This window comes from Canis lupus, chromosome 7 (genome assembly GCF_011100685.1).
Source record: "Canis lupus familiaris isolate Mischka breed German Shepherd chromosome 7, alternate assembly UU_Cfam_GSD_1.0, whole genome shotgun sequence".
In the NCBI taxonomy this organism is placed as follows: domain Eukaryota; kingdom Metazoa; phylum Chordata; class Mammalia; order Carnivora; family Canidae; genus Canis; species Canis lupus.
This window is the reverse complement of record NC_049228.1, coordinates 1,072,552-1,086,508: the sequence shown is the minus strand read 5'-3', so window position 1 is coordinate 1,086,508 and position 13,957 is coordinate 1,072,552. Positions and strand designations below refer to the sequence as shown.

Genomic DNA, 13,957 nt, shown 5'->3' with positions numbered 1-13,957 from the left:
TCTGCGGCACAAGCAGGTTAGTGGGTGAGGGAGAGGGTGCAGGTGCCGGAGAGACCCTGGGCTCCCCGCGGGTCAGGCCACCTGGTCTGGAGCCTTCGGTGGCATCTCGGCCCAAGAATGACCTCACTTCCTGGGAATGAAGATGCTCCATGTGCCGCGCTGGGTTCTCCGCCCCTGTTGTCTTGGGGTCCTCGGGACCGACAGCGAGGGGACCCCTGCTGCCCGACGGCGCCTTGCCAGGTGCGGACTGCACCTCAGGAGCCTGGAGCATGCTGCCCCCATGCTCCGTGTCCCCCGTGCTGACGCGGAGCCGCTGGCCATGGGTGCTCACCCGAGGGTCCCCCCGGGGAGGGGGCTGGGCCCGGGCCGAGCCCCTCATCCTCCACCCAAGGGCTGGGAGGTGGCATGGGGCCCAGTGTTCCACTCTGACCTTTGTCCCGCCCTTTTTGGTTTATGAGGTGCTTTCCTCACCCCATTATCTCATTTGAGCCGCACCACAGCCCGTTGAGGAGACTGGGTGTCCCCGTGTCCCTGCGGAGGCTCGCGGCCAGGCCAAGGTCACCCCCTGGCCAGTGGAGTGAGGGCCGGACCCCAGGCATAGGTCCCCCTGCTGCAGCCTGGGGGGCCCCTGGGGAGAGCAGCAGAGCCGAGGGCCTTCCCCCAGTGGCTCTCCACCCGCTTCCCCCTCAGGCCGCAGAGGGCTCAGGCCCGACCCCGAGGCTGCCCTTTCTCCTTCCCCCTCCTTGCTGTCCCCTCTGGCGGGTGTCAGCCACCCTTACTCCCACCCCCGCTCCTCCCCACCCCACCCCAGCCACCAGGGGACCCACCCCCAGCAGAGATGGGCCCTGCGGCAGTGCAGGGGGTGTCTCCTTGGGTGTGGCCTCCTCGGTTGTGTGGGGCCTGCCCAACTGTGTGCGGCCTGCCCAGGTGTGTGAGGCCTTCCCGGGTGTGTGCGGCCTGCCCAGGTGTGTGAGGCCTTCCCGGGTGTGTGCGGCCTGCCCAGGTGCGTGAGGCCTTCCCAGGTGTATGAGGCCTGCCCAACTGTGTGCAGCCAGCCCAGGTGTGTGCGGCCTGCCCGGGTGTGTGTGGCCTGCCCAAGTGTGTGAGGCCTGCCCGGGTGTGTGCAGCCTCCCCAGGTGTGTGAGGCCTTCCTGGGTGTATGAGGCCTGCCCAACTGTGTGCAGCCTGCCCAGGTGTGTGCGGCCTGCCCAGGTGCGTGAGGCCTTCCTGGGTGTATGAGGCCTGCCCAGGTGTGTGCGGCCTGCCCAGGTGTGTGTGGCCTGCCCGGGTGTGTGCGGCCTGCCCAAGTGTGTGAGGCCTGCCCGGGTATGTGCAGCCTCCCCAGGTGTGTGAGGCCTGCCCAGGTGTGTGCAGCCTAACCCAGGTATGTGCAGCCTGCCCAGGTGCGTGAGGCCTGCCCAGGTGTGTGAGGCCTGCCCGGGTATGTGCAGCCTGCCCAGGTGTGTGAGGCCTGCCCAGGTGTGTGAGGCCTGCCCAGGTATGTGAGGCCTGCCCAAGTATGTGCAGCCTGCCCAGGTGTGTGAGGCCTTCCTGGGTGTATGAGGCCTCCCCGGGTGTGTGCGGCGTGCCCGACTGTGTGCAGCCTGCCTGGGTGTGTGCGGCCTGCCCGGCTGCAGGTCACCTCTTATCTGCTCCCGTGGGGTGGGTGGGAGGGCGGCCCCCTCCCGTGTTTGGGCGAGTCGCCTCCCCGGTGAGCCCCTGGATTCTCCCCACAGCCTCGCCTCTCCCGGGTCAGAGCAGCGGTGCCCTTCCCTGCCCTCCTGGGGCTGCGGTCAAGCGGCTGCGTGTGTGCTCAGTGCGCCGTCCTCCTCCAGGCGTCTGTGGGCACCTCTCCCTGCCGGCGTCCGGGGCCTGTGCACACACGTCGCATCACTGACACGCACATGCTCCACTCGTACCCCACACACACCTGCTCATATGCACGTGCCCGCGCCGCCACAGGCGGATGCTCATGGCCCACACCCCGCACACCTGCACCCATGCACATCACACCCACACCCACACCCACGGTCATGTGTCAACCACACACTCATATGTCCACACACATCACACACACTCACAGCCTCGACCTCCCTCCCCAGGGCGTTAAACCCCAGGTGCGCCCTGCCCCAGCCCTGTGTTGACAAGGCCCATCTCTTTCCTCAGGTACAACAGACCCCACTGTTTTGGTTTGGTTTTATTCAGAGAGGAGGAGGGGGAGGGGAAAGAGGGGGAGTGGGGGTGCGAGGGGGAAGGTGGGGAGAGGGAAAGGGGTGGGCGGAGATTTTAGGCAGGCTTCACACTCAGCACCCGGCAGGTCCTGGGGCTCGATCTCACAACCCTGAGATCAAGACTTGAATAAGGATCAGAAGCTCAAGCAACTGAGCCCTCCGACCCCCTTTTGGAAGCCTTTCCGGCCCCCCTTCGGCCATCTCCCACCAGGCGGGTCTAGACCCTCCCTCCAGTCAGGACCAGTTGCGTAAGCTGCAGGGCGCTGTGCAAAATGCAAACCGGGGCGCCTGTTAAAAGTCCATAAAAATCCCCAAATGGCCACAGCAGAGCAGAGCACGAAAGCCAGTGAGGCCCCTGAGTGGCCGCCCGGGTCCCAGGCCGGCTCCTGCGCCCCGTGGCCCCCGCGCTCCCCTGGGCCGCCCCGTGCCCCTGCCGCACACATCTGCAGCTATCGTGCCGACACGGAGCAGTTGTCGACTTTCTATAACCAGGACGATGTTCATAACCTGGATTTCTGGCTTCTGTTAAGAAATCAGAGGATTTGGGATGCCCCGGGGGGGCTCAGTGGTGGAGCGTCTGCCTCGGCTCAGGGTGTGATCCCGGGGTCCTGGGATCGAGTCCCGCATCGGGCTCCCTGCAGGGGCCTGCTTCTCCCTCTGCCCGCGTCTCTCTCTCTCTCTCTCTCTCTCTCTTTCTCTCTCGGTCTCATGAATAAATAAATAAAATCTTAAAAGAAGAACAAGGAGGAGGAGGAGGAGGAGGAGGCCGGCGGGCCGGGCCAGCGCTCCCCGCGGACCGCGATCTCCAGGAGCGGCTCCTGCCGTCCCCCTCGATGTTCCAAGTCCGCCATGTGCCCACCGACCAGCCTGAGCCACCCGGAGAGGCCGCCTTCAGGCCCTGCGGGGCACACGCACGCCCAGCGCCTGCTCCTGCTCCCAGCCTCGGAGCTCGTCCGTACCCCGTGTACTCCCGTGTACCCCCGTGTGCCCCCATGTACCCGGCACAGTGACGCTGTCCAGGCGTCGGCGGGCGAGTGCATGGCGGCCGTGGGGGGCTCCCGCTCACGAGTATGGAAACCTGGGGTGGCTCGTCGGTTAAGCGCCGGACTCCTGACTGCGGCTCAGCTCGCGATCTCAGGGTCGCCAGACGAGCCCCGGGTCGGGCTCCATGCTCAGCAGGGACTCTGCTTGAGACTCTGTCTCCCTCTCCCTCGCCCAACCCCCAAAAAAATAAATAAATAAAATCTTAAAAAAAAACACAAGTGTAGAAAGCCAGCCAGCTCCTGGTGCTATGAGGGCCTGGGTGGGGACAAGGGCCGAGGCTTACTAGGCAGTGTCCCACTTTCTCACATGCAGGTGCACCTGCAGCCCGCACGGCGTGTAACAGATGCCCCCAGGCCTGGCCTTCTGCGCGCCCGCGGCCCACGCAGGTAGGTAGCTCTCTCCCTGCTGAGGGAGCAGCGGCCTGGCGACCCTCCTCCATCCACGCAACAGCTCCTCATGTCGATGTCTTCCCTTAGCTCCCCTCTTGTCTCAGGAAGAACAGGGCCCTGAGTTGGTGCCCGCAGCGTAAGCACCTTCCATGATGTGTAGAGCAGAGCACAGATCCACGTGAGAGCCCCAAGCTCCAGGTGAGGCCGAGGCTCAGGGGAGGAAGGTGCAGCACCTGGGGTTAGCGTTGACGGCCGGGCCCTTATTGGGCGCCTAGCAGGTGCCACGCAATGGGCCGCCGGTGCTTCAAGGCACCACGTTCATTAATCCTCCCTGCGACTGCACAGTGGGGGCCCGCCGTGTACCTGGCTCTATGCTGGGTGCAGGGGACGCGGCTGGGAAGAGGTGGCCCAGGGGGCGTAGGGAGCCTGGGCTGGAGCCCAAGAAACTCCAAAGCCATGTAAGCCCCCCAGCAGGCCCGCAAGGTAGGATCGTTCCCCAGATGAGAAACTGAGGCTTTAGAGAGAGAAAGAAACGGCTCGAGTTTTCAGAGCCAGTGAGGAGAAGAAATCAGGATGTGAACCCTGGCTTCCCGGGCCTCCCTCGGCCCCACCACTGACGCTGCCAGGCGCCCGGCGATGCTGAGTCTCACCTGCTTACCGGCGCCTGCAGTGCCACCACTAGGTGCGCCCTCTGGGGAGTGTCAGCTCACCCACAAACCCGCCTGGGGTGGTGGGTGGGGTCAGTGAGAGATGCTCTTGGGGGCTTCTGGATCCTGTGGGAAGGATGCAGAGTGAGCTTCTGTTCCCGTGGGGCCCTCGTGGGGAGTGTCGGGTCCTCACGCTCACTCCCCTCCCCCCTCCTCCCCTCCTCCTCCTCCTTCCCTCCCCTCCTCCTCCCCTGCCACATGCAGGCCCGGGCCAGGGCAACAGCAGCAGCAATTAGCTCAGCTCAGCTGCCCGTTACTGGAACCTTTGTGTCAACTCTGGAGCCGATCCAGGAAACCATGCCCAGTGTCCCGCATGACTCAGTCTCACCTGCCCACCTCCACACCTGCGCCAGCCTCGGTGACCCAGGCTGCAGCACTGCAGGGCAAGTCCCAGGCTCCCCTGGTGCATCCCTCACCTACCCCGGGTGCCTGCAAGGCATGCCGGGATTTAGAGTCCTTAGGGCACCAGCTTGGTCCCTTGACTGATTTCTAGCGAAGAAGAAATGCTCCAGGCAGGCCCAGAGCGGGGGTCGGAAAACCGGAACCTCTGCGGGGAACGCAGGCAGAAGCGTTTGCTCTCCTGTTACTGTCCGCTCTGGGAGACGCGTACGGCCGGGAGTAAGAAGGCCCCGACGTCCAGAGCTGTTGAGGGCATAGAGGTTGGTAACTCAAGCTTGCCACAGGCCCTTGGTCTAGGTGTGACTTCGGAGACGCTTCCCAAGGGCACTTTGACAAACGGTCTAAAAGCCTTAAAAAACCCATGCGCACCACTGTCCGCAGCAGCTTCATGCCTGAGGATTGAGAAAATAAAGAAAAAAAAAGGAAATAACTGGATAGGTCCGCGAGAATCTGCACGGGCCGCCGTTACGCCGCTGTTACAACTGCAGGTGGACAAGAGCCGCCTAAGGGCCGGTCCTCGGAGGACCAGCACGGGACGGAGGCTCATTCAGACACGAGGCCGCCAGGAGAGTGATGCTGGGGGGCCGGGGGGGATGGGGGGGCTGCCCTGGGCTCAGGTCATGACCCGGGGCCCGCTGGAGACGGGAGCCTGCCGCTCCCTCTGCCCCCCCGCAAATAAATCAATAGAATCTTAAAAGAAAAAAAATGTCTCCAGTGTTTCTTCCCTTAAATCACTCAGAAGCAAGAACGATTCCATCCAATTTGGTGAGAAACCTGTGGCTCTGAGAGACGAAGACCCCGTGGAAAGATTCACAGCACGTTACGGGGTTGTTCTTTTATTGATTCTTTCCTCGGCGGTCCTGCCTCCTGATGAGCCCGCTGAGGCCATTCTCCAGCTCCCCGTCCACTTTTTAATTTCCTGCCTGTTCCTCTTTGACGCTCACGATCTTCCCCGATGAAATTCCCTGTCGGTTCCTGCATGTCGTCTACCTTTTCCACTAGAGCCTTGACATTTGGGTCACCTGTGAATCCAGCTCCACGGGTTACACTGTTCCTTGGCAGTCGGATTTTTTTCTTTGATATTTTTGTATGTCTCGTAATGTCTATTTTTTAATTTATTTCTTAAAAAGATTATTTATTTATTTATTTATTTATTTATTTATTTATTTATTTATTTATTTAATTTATTTGAAAGGGAGCAGGAGAGAGAAAGAGAGAGAGAAAACAAGCCGGAGTGGGGGAGGGGGGGTAGCAAAGGGACAAGCAGACTCCATGCTGAGCACAGAGTCCGACTCGGGGCCGATCCCATGACCCTGAGATCACGACTCAAGCAGAAGTCACGCATTTCGACTGACTGAGCTATCCAGGTGCTCCTGGCTCCTAATTTTTTATGAAATGGTGAACATCCGTGTAGAGCAGTGGAGATTGAGATAAATGGTGGCACGACTGGAAATGAGTGTGGCTCCTCCACTGGGTCACCAGTGTGCGTCCATCTGTCTGTCTAGGGGCAGAGTCGAGCTGCTCAGGGGCCCAGTCGAGCTTCAGCTCTGCTGACCCTGTGCGTGTTGCCTCCTCTTGCATCGCTGCACGCTGCTGGGTTGTCAGGGATCCGGCTCTTCCCTCAGTGCTGGCACCTGTGCACCTGTGCACCTGTGCGGGCTCCCGCCATGGCCCGCAGTCACATCAGGCTCCTCAGCCTGGGCCCAGGTGAGGCGGCGGGGCTTTTGTGCTCCTGGTCAGGCCCCCCTTTAGGATGTTCTGGTCGGGTCTCCCCTAGGAAGTCCTAGTCAGGGCCCCTCTTTAGGACGTCCTGGTCAGGGCTTCGCTTTAGGATGTTCTAGTCAGGTCTCCCCTTTAGGAAGTCCTGGTCGGGGCTCCACTTTAGGAAGTTCTAGTTGGGGCCCCCCTTTAGGATGTTCTGGTCAGGTTTCCCCTTTAGGGGGTTCTAGTCAGGGCTCCCCTTTAGGATGTCCTAGTCAGGGCTCCCCTTTAGGACGTTCTGGTCGGGGCCCCCTTTAGGAGGTCCTGGTCGGGTCTCCCCTTCAGGAGGTTCTGGCCAGGGCTCTGCTCTAGGAGGTCCTGGCTGGGGTCCCCCTTTAGGAGGCCCACGAGCCCGCCTGAAGCTGGGATGTCGGCCGATCCCGCGCCTCCAGCCTGCGCAGCCGGGCTGCCTTGTGTCTGTGGCGGATTTCACGGGGGAGAGTTTCCTGGTCTCCATCAGCTGAGGGTCCGCAGGCGTGTGGGTCCCACGTCGAGCCGCCAGCCCCGTAGACCCTGCTGTTGGGGCCCAGCCTGGGCCTTGGAGGCCGCTCAGTGGCACCGACCTCTAGCTCCAAATGCCACAGCGCTCCCTTGCCCAGCTGTGGCACCCCAGCCCCTGGAGAAGCCAGGTGTACCCCGGGGGGGCAACATGTCCTGCCCCCCCATGCTGCATTAACCCATCCACCCCCCACAGAGGTAAGCAGTGTTCCCTTCTACCCCTTCCTGCTAGGCCCATGACTGAGGGCCGCCCTCCTCACCTTCCCCTCCAAACCTCCTGCCCCACTCCTCCTTTCCCTGCTTCTTCGGGGGGACGGTCTGGGGGCGTCCTGCCAGTGTCAGCCCAGGCTTGCTCCCAGCCTGGAGGGGTGTCGGACTTCTCCTGCCCCCGCCCCCGGGCCCCTGGAGGTCGGCGGACAAGCCCTCGGAACGTGCAGCTCCCAGGGACTCTACTCTCACAGCAGCCCTCACTCAGCCTTCAGCAATTTGGAGTTTTTGTTTTTTTTTTCAAATTTCATTTATTTATTCCTGAGAGACACAGAGAAGGAGGCGGAGACACAGGCAGAGGGAGAAGCCGGCTCCGTGCGGGAGCCCGACGTGGGACTCGATCCGGAGACCTGGGGTCACGCCCTGGGCCAGAGGCAGACACTCCACCACTGAGCCCCCTGGGCGCCCCAGCCTCCAGCAATTTGTTAAAAATGCCAGCAAGCTCTTCCCCACTGGTGAGGCCTGGTGTGTGTTCCCCACTTGCTTTGCCTCAGGCCAGTCCGTGCCTACATCCCACCTCTCCTTGGAGGGGCCTGTCTGTCCAAGGGTTCTCCGTTACTTGGTGGCCCTGTGTCCCAGCTCTCTGAAGGAAATCCTGATTTTGTAGTTTATCTGACTGCTTGTTACTAGGGTGGGAGCGGCACCCTTTCTAGTTTGCGCATCCTGAGTGGAAATATGCCCTCCACTCACGCTTTACCCATATAGAGGTACCCCCCCCCATACACTGTGCATATTGGTTCTTTGAAGGGGTCCTGGACCTCCTCGATAGCCTTAAGAAAAATAAAAATCCTTTTCCTGACCCCCCTCCTAAATGCACACGTGATGCAATTTTGCCTACGGGCCCAAGAGCATCTTTACTTCATTTCTAGTGACTCATTCTCCAGATAAACTCATGTCAGTACAAGGATATCCCTGCAGAATTCGGGGGGAAATGACAAAATACTGGAAACAAGAAAATTAGTCACTTAACTGAGCGGTTATCGTGTGTCAGATGTAGTTAGGGTTTTACATGTGCAAACTCTGAATCTCCACAACTGCCTTTGGGGCTGGGCCTGCATCATCCCCCACGTTACCGGTGAGAAAATAAGGTGCAGAGCATGAAGGCCGATCGATCACTCAAGGTTTCCCAGCCGGTCAGTTTGAAACAAGGACTCCAACCCAGGCAAGTGGGTTCCAGAGTTTATGCTCCTGAGCATGTCTAAATGTCTGGTAGGAGAGCACTGGTTGGAGGAATTTTTTTTTTAATTTTTTATTTTTTTATTTATGATAGTCACACAGAGAGAGAGGCAGAGACACAGGCAGAGGGAAAAGCAGGCTCCATGCACTGGGAGCCCGATGTGGGACTCGATCCCGGGTCTCCAGGATTGCACCCTGGGCCAAAGGCAGGCGCCAAACCGCTGCGCCACCCAGGGATCCCTGGTTGGAGGAATTAAATTGAATTAAAAAGAAGGCATGAATTTGTGTGGACCAATCTCCGAAACCAATGAAGTAGAAAAAGCAGATAATAGCAAGATGTATAGTTAGTTTGTTATCACATCCGTGGGCAGGTGGGCGGGGGGGGCAGGGGGGAGAAAGAATGAGAATCTCCGCAAGGACACAAGACCAACTGGTGACTGGTGTTACTTCCAGAATAGGAATGGGAGTCCATGTGGAGGACGAGACTTTTCATTAGTCTCTACTGAATACTTTTGAGCACTATTGAGCACTACTTGGATACTTAACTGTATATAAATTTTTATATTTTGTAGCTTTATATATTTTTCATTTTATTTTATTTTTAAAAAATGTTACGCATACATCTTTTTTAAAAAAATTTATTTATTTACAATAGACACACACAGAGAGAGAAAGAAACAGAGACACAGGCAGAGGGAGAAGCAGGCTCCATGCCAGGAGCCCGATGTGGGACTCGATCCCGGGTCTCCAGGATAGCGCCCTGGGCTGAAGGCAGGCGCCAAACCGCTGAGCCACCCAGGGATCCCCTATTTTTCATTTTAAAGGATATCCTTTAAAAATGATTTAGCATTGTTTTTTGTTTTTTGTTTTTTTGTTTTTGGTTCTCTCTACACACACCATGGAGCTCGAACGCAGGACCCTGAGATCAAGAGTCACGTGTTCTTCTGACTGAGCCTGCCGGGTGCCCCTCAGCATCGTTTTATTTTATTTTATTTTATTTTATTTTATTTTATTTTATTTTATTTATTTTATTTTATTTTATTTTATTTTATTTTATTATTTTATTTTATTTTATTATTTTATTTTTTTTCTCATCATCGTTTTAAAGCACAGTATCTCGTTCACTTACAAGAGTCATATAAAATAGGAATTATGATTTCCGATTCACAGGTGAGTAAACCAAGATTTAATAAAGTTGAGTAACTAGTCTGTGATTATACAAACATTAGGTAACAGAACCAGGATTTGAACTCAGTGTGCAGGACCCAAGTCCACAGCTTATCTTGTATGGTGTTATCTCTATGCCTCTGTCTTCACTCACTCATGCCTTCTTTCCTAAAATACTTATTTAACACCTACGATGTGATCACCAGGGGGGAGTACCTGGCTTCAGAGCTGATTAATATTCTCTCCAAGAGATTGGATACATAAACATTTCTCCCCTCACCCCGGGTGAACAAAGAGAAAATGTATGGTAACGCACAATATTGGCCAGGGTGTGGGAGACACATTGTCATACACTGCAGCTGTACGCTGAAGTGCAGCATTGCACAGTTGGGCGAAAGCATCAAAAATCTGCAAGCCTCCAACCCAACTAGTCAACGTCAAGGAACGTATCTTAAGCAAATAACCAGGTACGTGTATAAGGGTGTATCTACAAGGAGGTTCGTGGCATCTTGATAAAAACCAAAATGTCTAAAGTGAGGGAATTTGTTAAATAAATGGTCACATGCACACATTGAAACACTATGCAGTCATGAAAAATGATATGTGATTATTTAACGACGTGGAATCTTATTATTTTGTTCATTTTGTTCATGTTCTACTGTTACATAAAGAAGATTGGTTAGAAAAAGCATGGACAGTATGTCTCAATTTTGGTTTTAAATGTAGAGATAAATATAAGATATGCATGCATAGAATGCAGCTTGGAAAGATGTATGTCGGCTTGATAACAAAGCCACCTTCGGATGGCTAGATTACGCATGATTTTTCCTTTGGTTTTCATGCCTTTCTGTGTTATCAGATTTGCTTGTTTGTTTTTTAATTTTCTTTCACAATAAGCCTGCATTGCTCTTAAAATAAAAAAGTAGACGAAAGCCTTTTCCATTCTGAAAAAATAAACATTAGCAATTCAAAAAAAAAGTAAAACAAACAACACATCTAATATTTGGGATAAGTTAACTCAAGTATGACTCACCTAGTTACAATCTAGAATATTATGCCTCCACTAAAAAAGATGATTCATTGAAGAATCTGCTGTGTGCCAGACATTGATGATAATGAAGGAAGCAAGGACTAGGCCAGCGCTCTCCTCATCACGAAGTCATGTGAGTAAGCAGGTGTTTACCACACATCGGGATTCCTAGTGTGATGAAAGTAGTTACCAAGTGATATTGAAACCATAGAGCAGAGCACAGAGCCTGGAACTAGGTGCGGGTGGGAAGAGGAGCGGGAACTCGCCAGGGCACAGAGACGCGGCTCATCCAGGCTGAAAGAACATCATGTGCAAATGTAAAGATGCACAGAATGGTCCCATTTATACAGAGAATGGTAAGAAACTGGGTAGGTTTGGAGCATAGTATTCCAGGCCGCGGTGGCAAAAAAAAAAAAAAAAAAAAACGAGGCCAAGAGGTTTGTAGATGATGAAATGCTGTACTGGGTCCTGAGGGTAATGGTAGCCTCTTAGGGGCTGATGTATGTGTAATGGGATGACAGAGTCATAATTGCTTTAGGGAAACATCCCGCCGAGGGCACCATGGGGTGTAGGTGGAGGGGGTGGTACCGAAGACAAGGATGGCAGCCAGAAGGCTGTTCCCAGTGAGAGGGGTGAGGACCTGAGTGATGGTGATGGCAGCAGAGGTAGGCTGTGGTGGCGCAAGGAGTCGGGGGTCCATGGACGTGTAACGTGTAGAACCTGAGAGATGAATGTGGGAGAGCAGGGTCGGGATAGCACAAGGGGGGCCCCCGGGGGGCTCAGCCGGTGAAGCATCTGCCTTCAGCTCAGGTCATGATCCTTGGGTCCTGGGATCGAGCCCCGTGTTGGGCTCCCTGCTCCGCGCAGAAACTGCTTCTCCATCTCTCCCCCGCCCCGCCCGCTCCCCTGCCCGTGCTCTCTCTCTGTGTCAAATAAATAAAATATTTAAAAACAGAAACACGGGATCTGCTTCTACGACGGGCGGGTAGGGCTGCCATTCTTCAGAGCAGGGCCTGAGGGAGCCACCGATCTGCCCCTGTGCTTGCTAGATTTGAGGGGCTTGAGATGTTCAGCAGGCAGGCGTGGAGAAGGATTTGAGCCAAAAACACAGGCTTCAGGGTCATCAAGCATATATATGATAGTTAAAGCTAATGGGTGGATATCACTCAGGGAAGACGTGTAGAAAATAGAGAAGAAAAACGTCCAGGGATGGAGCTTCTGGATTTTTTTTTTTTAAGATTTTATTTATTTATTTATTTATTTATTTATTTATTTATTATTTATTTATTTATTTATTTATTTATTTATTTATTTATTTATGTTAGACATAGAGAGGCAGAGACATAGGAGGAGGGAGAAGCAGGCTCCATGCCGGGAGCCCGATGTGGGACTCGATCCCGGGTCTCCAGGATCGAGCCCTGAGCCGAAGGCAGGCGCTAAATTGCTGAGCCACGCAGGGATCCCCTTCTGGGTGTTTAGAGGCCGGGCAGAGGAGGCCCGGCAGCTCTACTGAGAAGGCGAGATGGGCTAGGGCGGAAGACGAGGCCGGGAGAGGACGGCCCCGGGAGGGGGACCATCAAGGCAGAGCGGTCAGCGGTGTCAGATGTCAGAGGAAGCTCTGGAGGCATTTTATGAGAACCGTGGCGGGAGGCCGGGAGGGTGAGTGAAGGGTGGTTTCACTGGGGCTGCTGTGATTCGAGTAGTGGAGAAGGAAACGGCGGGAGCAAGTGAGGGCGAGGAACGGTCGTTGGTTCTACTAGGGTGTACCGGGCACCTTCTGGGGTCGGGTGCCGCCTCACCAGGAGCACACAGCTGGACCGGACGGAGCAGACGCAGCCCCGCGTGGACGTGGACTGTCGGGAGCACTTTCCGCGCCGAGCGCCGGGCCCCGAGGCAGCTCTGCATCCTTGTACGCCTGGGGTCAACAGGACACTGTGCGTTACCTACGCCAGACTCTTTTTAAAAAAGTATGAAAAAGAAAGAATGTGGACTTCTCTTGGAGAAGTTGGATGGAACTATGGATGAGGATGTAGACGGGTTTTGATTTTTAGGATGGACACTGGGCGTGTCTACACGTCAGAAAGGAGAATCCAGAGGCTAATAATGCGGAGCATTTGCCACGTGTGCCAGAGCTTGGGGCTTCCCGGCCAGATTCTGGGGAACAAAATGCCCATTTGACAAGAGCAAGAGAGAAGGAAGAGTAACATGTCAGGTGTGTTCCTGATAAATTGGACGTTGGAGAATGTGGATTTTCTCTGTAGGCAGGAACAATGGGTGACAATTAGCCACTCACTCACCGGGTCCTGGAGGCACTGGACACGCTCTCCTTCACACCCCAAGCACCACGGCCTCTCCGTGTACAGTGAGCCGCACGGAGGCCCAACGGACTTGCACACTCTCTCTGCAAAGAGGAGGAAGGCTCTGGCTGCAGTGCTCCACCCGCGCTCCTCAATTTACCCGTTGCTCCATCCTGCCTGGAGAGCAGCGAGTGGGGGCCTTGGGAAGGGCGGGAAGGTCCCCGAGCCCCCGCAGACACAGCAGGACTGAGGCGTGGGTTCCCCTTGAGCCAGCACTCTGCTCCCGGGTGCCCTGACTCACACTGCGACCCCCCACCCCACCCCGTGCAGCTGGGCTTGCCGCCATCCATGTGGCACCGGGTCCGTTAAATAATCGCCTGGAGTCATAGAGCCGAGGAGGTGCCGGGACCAAGGGTCCTGATCTGGAGACCTGGGTCGCACTCGTGATCACAAACGTCTCGGGGACGCGGTCTCTTGGGGCAAGAGGGGGTGCAGAGGCTGCGAGACCAGGGTGCCGTGAGCGAGACGGGGAGTCCCGCCCGGACGGGGCGCCGCGGTGGGGCAGGTGGGAGGCACCTGGAGGCCCGCGCAGGAGGCTCGGTGCCCAGAAAGGAATCGCTGGGCCGTGGCTTTAGAGGGTCCGCGAGCCAAGGGAGAGGCTGGGTGCGACCCCCTGAAAACGGTGTCGTTTCCCTCCCCTTGAAAATAGTTGGGCATTAGCGACTCTAAGGGGCGCGACGCGGCGGGGACGGTCCCCTGAACTGGCTCATGAAGGGCGGCGGAGCGTCCGCCCGGCTCAGTCTCCTGGACACTTGCTCCTGGGACGCAGCCACCGTACCGCGAGGAGGCCCGAGCCCCACAGGCCCGACCACACCCGGCATCCGGGGCTGGACACAGACGTGGGGAGGCGTCGGCGGTGACCCCAGCCTCAGCCCCTCGTGGTACGACCGTGCAAGATGCTCTAAGCGGAGCCGCCTCGCAGGGCCCTGGG

At 56.4% G+C, this 13,957-nt stretch overlaps 1 long non-coding RNA gene across 1 annotated transcript; it reads left to right on the top strand.

Annotated features, from left to right (window-relative positions):
- Positions 1-2,278: 2,278 nt before the first annotated feature.
- On the top strand, positions 2,279-5,411 carry LOC111096851. Its single transcript, XR_005361546.1, has 3 exons — positions 2,279-3,661; positions 3,752-3,862; positions 4,576-5,411. It is a non-coding gene; the product is annotated as an uncharacterized LOC111096851 (long non-coding RNA).
- The last annotated feature ends 8,546 nt before the right edge of the window (positions 5,412-13,957 follow it).